Source organism: Artemia franciscana, chromosome 18, assembly GCF_032884065.1.
Source record: "Artemia franciscana chromosome 18, ASM3288406v1, whole genome shotgun sequence".
Classification (NCBI taxonomy): domain Eukaryota; kingdom Metazoa; phylum Arthropoda; class Branchiopoda; order Anostraca; family Artemiidae; genus Artemia; species Artemia franciscana.
Window position 1 is genome coordinate 7400699 of NC_088880.1, and position 9413 is coordinate 7410111.

Here is a 9413-nt window from a genome sequence, read left to right on the forward strand (position 1 = left end):
AACAACTATTTCTAATTTAATCTGGTCCGGTCCCTGATACGCTTGCCAAATTTCATCGTCCTAGCTTACCTGGAAGTGCCTAAAGTAGCAAAACCGGGACCGACAGACCGACAGACCGACAGAATTGGCGACTGCTATATGTCACTTGGTTAATACCAAGTGCCATAAAAACAGGTTAATGCGTCAAAGGCGAAAAACCAACTAACAGACTCGAATGGCTTAAACTTAAATGGACGAACACAATACTTCCTATCTCAGGCGTACGGGTTCAAGCCCGATATTAGATTTTTTTCTGCCGTTGAAAAGTAAAACATTCAGAAAGTATTATGTATTTTTCGGGTAAGCTGTATTTGTGGAGAAAAATTCAATTGTAGACTGTTTTACGCGCGCATTCAGATAAAAATTCGATTGGAGGGAAGGAGGGTCTTCTCTCTTCGTGAATGAGTATTGACAGTATTCTCTTCTGATGAAGATAATTATTATCTTCTTATTACAAACCATTTTCAAATTCCTTCTTCTCCATCCTGTAGGTGCTGACCTAAATTAGGGGCACTAATTGGTTGGAGGGATTGTCCTCCTACATTTTATTCCTTTCCTTACACATATAACCCCTTCCATGGATTTTCAGGCGATACCTTTTGTATATTCAGTCGTAAATTGAAAATAAAATCTGTCCTTTCCAAGAAGGTTCAGACCTTTTTCAAAAGGTTTGTTATAAAGTTTTCAGTTTTCCTTTAAAGTTGTCCAGGTTTTTTTTTGAGCAATCTTGTTATCCTTGTAATACTTTTTTCTCGGAGTTTGTTCTGAAATGACTCGTCCATTTTTATTTTGCTTTATATGCTAAGGGGTCATTGTGGGGATCACCATATTCATATATAGGTATGTTTACTGTATGCTTAATTCACTATAAACCAAATTAATCTTGTAGTTTTAGTTGTACCTTTATTTGGGGGGAGGGGGTAATTTTTATTTCATTCTTTAAAAAGATTAAAGGCTTTGTTTTTTCTTTTTTAAACCCCTTGTCCGAAATACTTCATTGAAGTACACGAAAGTGTTGATGCACTCATTCAAAAATCAGCGCTATGTAACAATCCCTTTACTTTATTATGGCTTAGCCTCCTTAGAAACATAATTCCATAATATACAATCAAATAAGTAGTGACGGTTCTATACCTTAAAACGGACAGATAGAGGGTATACTATTGGAGCTACTAACCCCTGAAGACGTTATTATACACACTCGGGTCTTACTCAATGCTATAGTGCACGTGTAATGATGGTACAACACCTGTTTTCTGCATAATAGGGGCTTGTTTACATATGCAACTGTTTTTTCAAGATTTATTTGGTTGTTAGGTTGTTACATAATAGGACTTGTTAGAGTTCAGGGTTGACAGTCCAGATGCAAACATAGACGTTATATATTAGTTTTTTCTTTCATCGTTTGAAAACCTACAAGGGCCAGGACAAAGCTTCAAAGGCTGCTAGTCAAGGTGCAAACCTACGCGTTATGTAATAGTTTTTTTTTTAATTGTTTAGAAACCCAGGGGTGTCAAATGAAGATGCAAACATAGACGTGTCATATATTTTTTTTGGTTGTTTAAAAACCTAAGGGGGTAGAAAAAAAACCTTAGGGCCCTCCCTTATAGTGACATATACCAAATTGATCATAACCCAAAATTGTTCTTTTTCACCCACAGAGCCTTTGTTCTCTTTGCTCTTGGCGAGCGAAAGATTCACAGACGGGAGGGGGTGGGCAATTCTGTTGTCAAAAGCCTATTAATATATATAAAATTTATATTCAATTACATTTCTCAGGTATTTGACCAGTGAAAACTAAACTAAAAACGGGATAGAAAAGAAAAACTGTAAACAAATTCGAGGCCACATTTATTTAGCTTCCTTACGGGTAAGCATTACTGGAACTCATTTTAAATGTATCAGAATATATATGATTAATACCTCCAATTGCACATGGAAAATCTTGAACTTCAATGTGAGGCCAAATATAGAATTGGCTGATGTCTGCAATGTTCTTGCAGGAGCTTGTGCAATGCTTTAGCATTGCTGCATTGTATATTGACATTGCATATTTTTAATTGGTTTCCAAATGTAACTAGTTCATGGTCGCAGCGACAGTTGCAACTTAGTAAAGGCTTTTCCTAGTAAAGAGTAAAAAGCATGGTGGCGTAGGTGAAGGTCGCAAGGGGGACCGAAGTGCGTGGGCTCTGCATCATAGAGGCACCAAACTGAGTTTTTGCTGTTGTTGATACTATGATCTACCTGTTTCGTGGTAGTGATTGTGAGGGTGGAGGCTTAAAAGCGACATTTTCCCCTGATCTTTAAAACCCTAGCGAAGCCTCTGAATAAGCATACCCCTCTGACATGAGCATACTTATAACACCAGATCATGACTGATCGGCAAAGGCAGTGTATGGTTATATTTACTTTATCTTGCTATTATTATTATTAAATGCGTCTCCTTTTAAATACATTTTTTCCATTGCAGTTTTGATTGCCATTTTAGGTTTTTTTTTTCTCTTCCTGTGCTCCAGTAGTCTTAAAGGATAGTGCATAAAAAATCTGGTTGTATGAATCGGTTCAGTTGAAACTTGCACAAATATGTACGCTTCATACAAATATGTATGAAAATTAAGTAGAATAATTAATTATGTATTTAACAAAACAGCTCGATGCGTCGTTTCTTGCAGTAACAGATGCCAAATAAAAAACATAAAAACAAACGAAATGTTGGCAAAGCTGTGTCCATTTGGGGAAGGGGGTAAACAAACATAATAAAAATGCTTATAAAAAATTTCTGATGCACTTTTTAAAGTTTTTTTTTTGTATATTCCCGTCCCCGAACAAAAATTCCCCCTTTCCCCAAACAAAAATCCTGGGTATGACATTAAACATGGATAAAAACAATTACGCAAAATACGGGCAAAACGTATACTATCAAATAGTACACGGAGTGTAGTTGTTTTTGGAATCAACAGATTGCTAATCTTTATACTTCTACAGACGAAAATTGTTGTTAATTTGACTAATTAGATGTGGCTAAGTTTGACTAATTGGATAGGTGATTATTTTGACTAATCACAGTTCAGCGTTGCAACACTGAAAAATAGGACACTGCCCTAAAAGCTTCATAATGTTGAAACTACCGAGAAAAAAATATATAGGAAACTGCGATTTTCAGGTAGGAATGGACCTGAGATGGATCCAGGTCCAGGGAGTATTTTTTTTCTGATGTCCTTGATACTTTAAGTGGGTAATAATATATTTAATTAGTTTATACAACTTCCTTGACTAAGACAATAATTATGAGCAAACTCAATGCAAATGAACCTTGCTGGCTCTATAATCTATATAATATATAATCTATATCTATATAATAGAAATCTAATTATCACGATTAAAATCATGTAATAAACTTGTGCTTGGGTAAAATACGACCACGCTTACTGATGAAGACCAGATCACGTATCACTGCAGCACGAAATTATTTTGATTACATTGATTTGATTGATTGGATTATGTTCAACTTCCAAACCATAATTTTTATATTTTGCCAGTCAGGGTGAAGATTTTGTGTAAATGGTTTTGAAATATACGATGGAAGTTTAAAAGAGTCACTACCCTATATGTACACAATTGTCGCAACCAAAAATGGGTAATATCAAGAGAAATACTAGGGAGTAAATTGAGGTTGACGTAGACGTAGACTTTCCAAGGTGTGAAAGCTCAATATTTTTGCTAGCAACATGGCTCCTCGTCTAAATGCCTTTGAAATGACCGAGGCTACTTTTCGAGACAATTAGCTCACGAAGTGGTCGCCCTTACAGGTTAACTCTTGAAAAGCTCGTGTAAACCTTTAAAATCTTGGTGTCCTTATGACAACACGTGTAATGGCGCTCAGCTCTCAGCTTAATTAAGGAAATTAGTTAAAAGAGCAGATCAAGGCACTCATCCAAGAATTTATTTCAGGGTTGGAGAAAAGGGATAGAAGCACCGACAGCAAGTATATTGCAGAAGTAAAGGCATAATTAAGGAGACTGAATGGTTGAGCAGAGCGAGGTACCCCTGTAGGCAAGACCCTATCCAGGAGAGGGGGGCTATGGGGTTTTACCCCTACCCTTCAAATGTTTTTCTGACTCGTAAAAAATAAATATAGACAATTTTTTTTTACCCCCCCCCCAAAAAAAAAAAATCATTTTGTAAAACCCCCTCTTAGAGGACATCCTGGATACGGCCTTGCCTACAGGAGTATATTTCAGTGTCGGGACGAGGGGGTAAACTTGGGAAAGTATCGACAATGGGTATGTTACACAAGTTAAAATGAGAGTAAATGAAGTAGAAAAAATTTAAGATTGGGCGGGGGGGTGGATCCCTACATACATGGATCAAATGATCGTTCTAGCGGAAATTTTTTTCAGCATGTCAGAACTCCCATTGATCCCACAAACCTCAATCTGCTCAAAAACCGGATCAAGAGATATGAGGAGGTGTGCACTCTCAAAAGACCACGCAATTCTATTTTTGTTTAGTACAAAGGATGCATATTGATTAACTGGACTCTAGATTAAGAACAATTGAATAATTTTCATGTTAATTTTTTCTCATCCTCAAGTGCCATTAACTATCGAAAGTGTTTGGTAGGTGGGTCAAATGCTTTCTTTTAATCTAGGGGTAATCTTGATGTCTTTAAAAACTTTCAAATGAAAATACTGAAGAAGGCATTTTTCAGCAAAATTAAAAAAAAGTATATATCAAAACCTAGGAAAGAAGGGTAAAAAAATCTAGAAATAAAAGAACGCCCCCCCCTCAATTTCTATCCTGTGTACATTTCTGATGAATTGTAAAAATTAGGTTAACTAGGTGTATTCACTGTATAGGTTTTATAAAGGAAACAAATATTTTTTTTCTTAATTGAAATTCTCGCTCTAAATACCAGGAGACCAGACCAACATCCTCACATGAATTTTAAACTTATCCACTGTGACAACCCTTGGCAACTCAGTAATTTATCTGAAAAGTCAATCTGACTTTTATCGTAGACTATATACTAAGTTTAACAGCCTAGTTAAGGACGAGGCTATTTGATTGACTGACAGAAATTATCAATTTGAGAGCCATTACAGTTGTTTTTTATTTTTAATTTGGGGAAAGAGGGGAGGCGGAGATTATCTACCCCCAAAGACTTTGAAGAGTTCGATTCTTGTGTTTTCTTTTTCTGAATCCTTACCCGCTACATCTTCGTGCATTGACGCCACTGGGAGGGGGTATAATATGGCTTATAGGATCCTCCTCCACCTCCACAATAGGGAAATGATCTACTGTGTAAAATCCCACCCATGTAAATTCGCAATATTGGAAACGAACAAATGAAATATAAAAATGTTTCAAAAGTTCCGATAAGTCAAGGACGGTGTCAGGTCAGACAGAGGATTTTCAGCCTAAGGGATGTTGCAAATTTATGAAAATCAAACCAGAAAATTAATTTTTGCAGATTATCAAAGTCTACGAAGAGAAACCTTTTGGTTAGCAAGCAATATTGCATACTCGCATTAACTAACTACGCAGGGGTGAATCTCCGGAATTTTTATTGGGGGAGGGCAAGAGGGATTTATATTCGGATAGTCAAGGAACATGGGCTGAATAATATTTTTTTCAGAATTATTGTGCGGGATAACTCCCCCCCCCCCAACGACACCCCTGTAACTACATAAGTATATCATCGCACATACGGACTAGCTATTTTTTTAGTTTGAATAGTTGAAGGCCCTTTAAATGCCAACCATATTTACCTCTGAGAAATCGATATTTACGGAGACATAAGAAAAAAAAGAACAGCAAGAAAAGAGTAATTATGTGAAAAAGTAATTTTTGATAAGATGAGTGTCTCCACCACAGTTTCATCGGTGCTAGGTATATTCCCCTATGAAAAGCCCCTCCGTAAGGTTTCTCAGCAGAAAATCCCCTCCTCCCCGGAGAATTCTCTCTGTGGAAAATCACCCAAGAAATTCTCCCCTCAGAGGTTTACCCCACAGAAAATTGCCCTCCCACAGCAGACAGTCTTCCATTGGAAAATTCATCCACTTGCCGAATTGAGCAGCCGCGGAGAAAGTACAAAATGGCAAACGTCGATCATGAAACGTCGATCATGATGGCCTGGAAACGTCGATCAGATATCCTAAGGAGTAACAAAGAGACCTAATATAAAAAGAGATTCTAGAAGAGGGGTTGGTTGGTTTCCAAGGACTACTACTACTACTAACAACTCAACACAGCACCAAACCAGCGGAGGCTAGCACAGCTACGCACACTTCTCCTCCATCCCAAACTCTTCAAAGCCACCCCATTTACACCTTCCCGGGAAGTTCACATTTCCCTTAAATCTTTCCTGGCAACATCCTCCCACCCCAACCAAGGAAAACCTGCTTTCCGTTTAGCCCTAGAGGGTTGGCCCGAAGAGCACAATCTTTTCCAATCTGTCATACTTCATCCACAGAACGCACCCTAGCCATCTCAACCTTTCCCACATTAAAGCCCTAGAAAGCGGGAGTGAACCACTTTTCGTACACTTTTCTCTGGATTTTTTCCCTGGAAAAAATTCAACTAATCTTCCTCCATTTTTGAAGCACCCATGCTTCACAACCATATTTAACGACTTTCCTCACATTAGCTTCCAATATTCTAATCTTTGTTCACAGACTTATCTTCCTATTCTTTTGAACTTTTATGACTGTGAAAAAATATCTTGAGTCTTGGCTATTCCACTTTCAACGTCTTCACCGCACCCACCGTGTTTCCTAATAATACAAACAAGGTAAGTGAAGTTTTTCACTTGACCGATCTTTTGTTACACAATATCACATTTTCATCCTTCCTTATTTCTAGCCTTAGTGACTTGTTCTTCTTAACATTTTTTTTAACCTATTCTAGCCCTGGACTCGAAAAAACCTGTACAACTTCATCCATTTTGCTGACACTTTCATCCAGGATGCTTAGATCATCAGCATTATCTAAGTCCAGGAAGGTTTTATTCGCCATTTTATTTCATGTTTCAAGACAAAGTCAACCAAAATGATGCATATAATTGGGGATAGAAAAAAGCCCTGCCTAACTTCTGATTTAATAAGACACCAGCTACTAACCACAGTTCCTTCATCAACCGCAGCAATGTTGTTCTCATCCATAGCACTAACCACTTTAATGTATTTGCATGGTATACCATACGAGGACAAGACCTTCGTTAAAGCTCTTCTATCAGCTGAATTGAAGGCTTGCTCATAATCTATAAAACTGAGAGTGAAAATTTGGTCGACACATCCTCTACCCTTCCTAAAACCGCACTGTTCATCTCTTAAAATTTTTTATACAACATCTCCAATTCTAAGAAGTATCATCAAACTAGGTATTTTTGCTACCTATAGAAACCGGGCTAATGCCTCTATAATTACCACACTCACTCTTATCACCTTTTTTATGCAGGGACTGTCACTGATTCTTCCTTGCAAAACAAATCTTCCTTCACATCCAAGGCGTGACAAACTTTTTCATTTTCCTCTATATGTCTTCCAGTAACTCTATCCCAGTTTAGCACACATAAAAATGTTCTGCCCATCTCTCTTTAATTTATTCCTTATTAAAAATTGTGCTCCGGTTGCTATCTTTAACTGGGACAAGTCCAGATTGTTTACTCCCTCATATTTTATTAACGTGCCAGTAATATATTTTACTACACCGTCTAGTTGTATTATACCGTCTAGTTGGATCTTCCAGATCTTCGGAAATTTTACCAATGGTCTCCGCTTTACTCCTCCTTGGTTCATATTTTAATGCTTTCTCCACTTTCTCTACATCCCTCTTATTTTCATAAGATCTATCGTTCACATGGTTCTTGCACAAGCCCTTCACAAGCGTAAAGAGCGGGCGTTGAGGAGGGAACAGCCCCTTTCGTATATGGAGCAATTTCTGTTCGTTTTAAGTTTTAATGTCACTCCTTACTTTGAGTTAAAACAAACTTGTTTTTTACTTATTTTCTGAACGTTTTTGAATTAATGCGTGTTTTGATTTTGGCTCTCCGCACATGAACACTTAGACCGAAATTTGTATAGTTTTGATCGGACGATTTTGAGAAAAAGAAGTGGGGGAGGGGGCTTAGTTGCCCTTCAATCTTGTGGTTACTTAAAAAGGCAACTAGAACTTTTAATTTCTTACGAACGTTTATATTAATAAAAAACATACCTAACTTCCGAATTAGCTGTTGTAACGAACTCCTATATTCGTATATTTTTATTACGTATTTGATGTGGTTTGCCTCCTCTTTAATACCTTGCTCTTTACCCTAAAGCTTAAATTGTCTCCCAATTCTTTAAGAATGACCCCTGAATCACAAAGGCCGTAGAAGAAACGGTTGAAATTACTAAAAATACTTTAGTGTAAGGAGCAGGTATTTAGGAGGACATGAACTCCTCATATGCGTAATAATTTCTGTTCGTTTTGTTTTGATGCTGCTCCTAACTTTCAGTTGAAAAAAACTTTTTCATATTTATCTTTTCATTGTTTTTGTTTTTAAAAAATATTAGAAAACCCTGCGCCCCTTTCATGGAAATTCTTTCCTCCCATGGCAAATTCCTCCATGGAAAGATCCTCCCATGTAACCCATTCCCCTCAACCACCCTCCCTATCCAAGAAAAAAATTGCCCTGAAAACGTCTGTACACTTCCCAATAACCATTACTATATGAAAACACTGGTCAAAGTTTGTAACTTGTAGCCCCTTCCCCGGGGACTGTGAGGGTGTAGGTCATCCCCAAAGACATAGTTATTAGGTTTTTCGACTATGTTGAACAAAATGGCCATCTCAGAATTTTAACCGTTGACTTAAGGAAAAATGAGCGTGGGAGGGGGTCTAGGTGCCCTCCAGTATTTTTGATTACTTAAAAAGGACACTAGAACTTTTAATTTCCGTTAGAATGAGCCCTCTTGCAACATTCTAGGACCACTGGGTCGATACGATCAACCCTGGGGAAAAGAAAAAAAAACAACAAACAAATAAACACGCACCCGTGATCGATCGGTCTTCTGGCAAAAAATACGAAATTCCACATTTTTGTAGATAGGAGCTTGAAAATTCTACAGTAGGGTTCTCTGATACGCTGCATGCGATGGTGTAATTTTTATTAAGATTCTATGACTTTTAAAGGTTGTTTTGCCCTATTTTCAAAAATAAGGCAAATTTTCTCAGGCTCTTAACTTCTGATAAGTAAGACTAAATTCGATAAGACTTATATATTTTAAATCAACATAAAAATCCGATTCTTTTGATGTATCTATTAGTATGAAAATCCCATTTTTTAAAGTTTCGTTTACTATTGAGCCGGATCGCTCAATTTGCATTTTTTT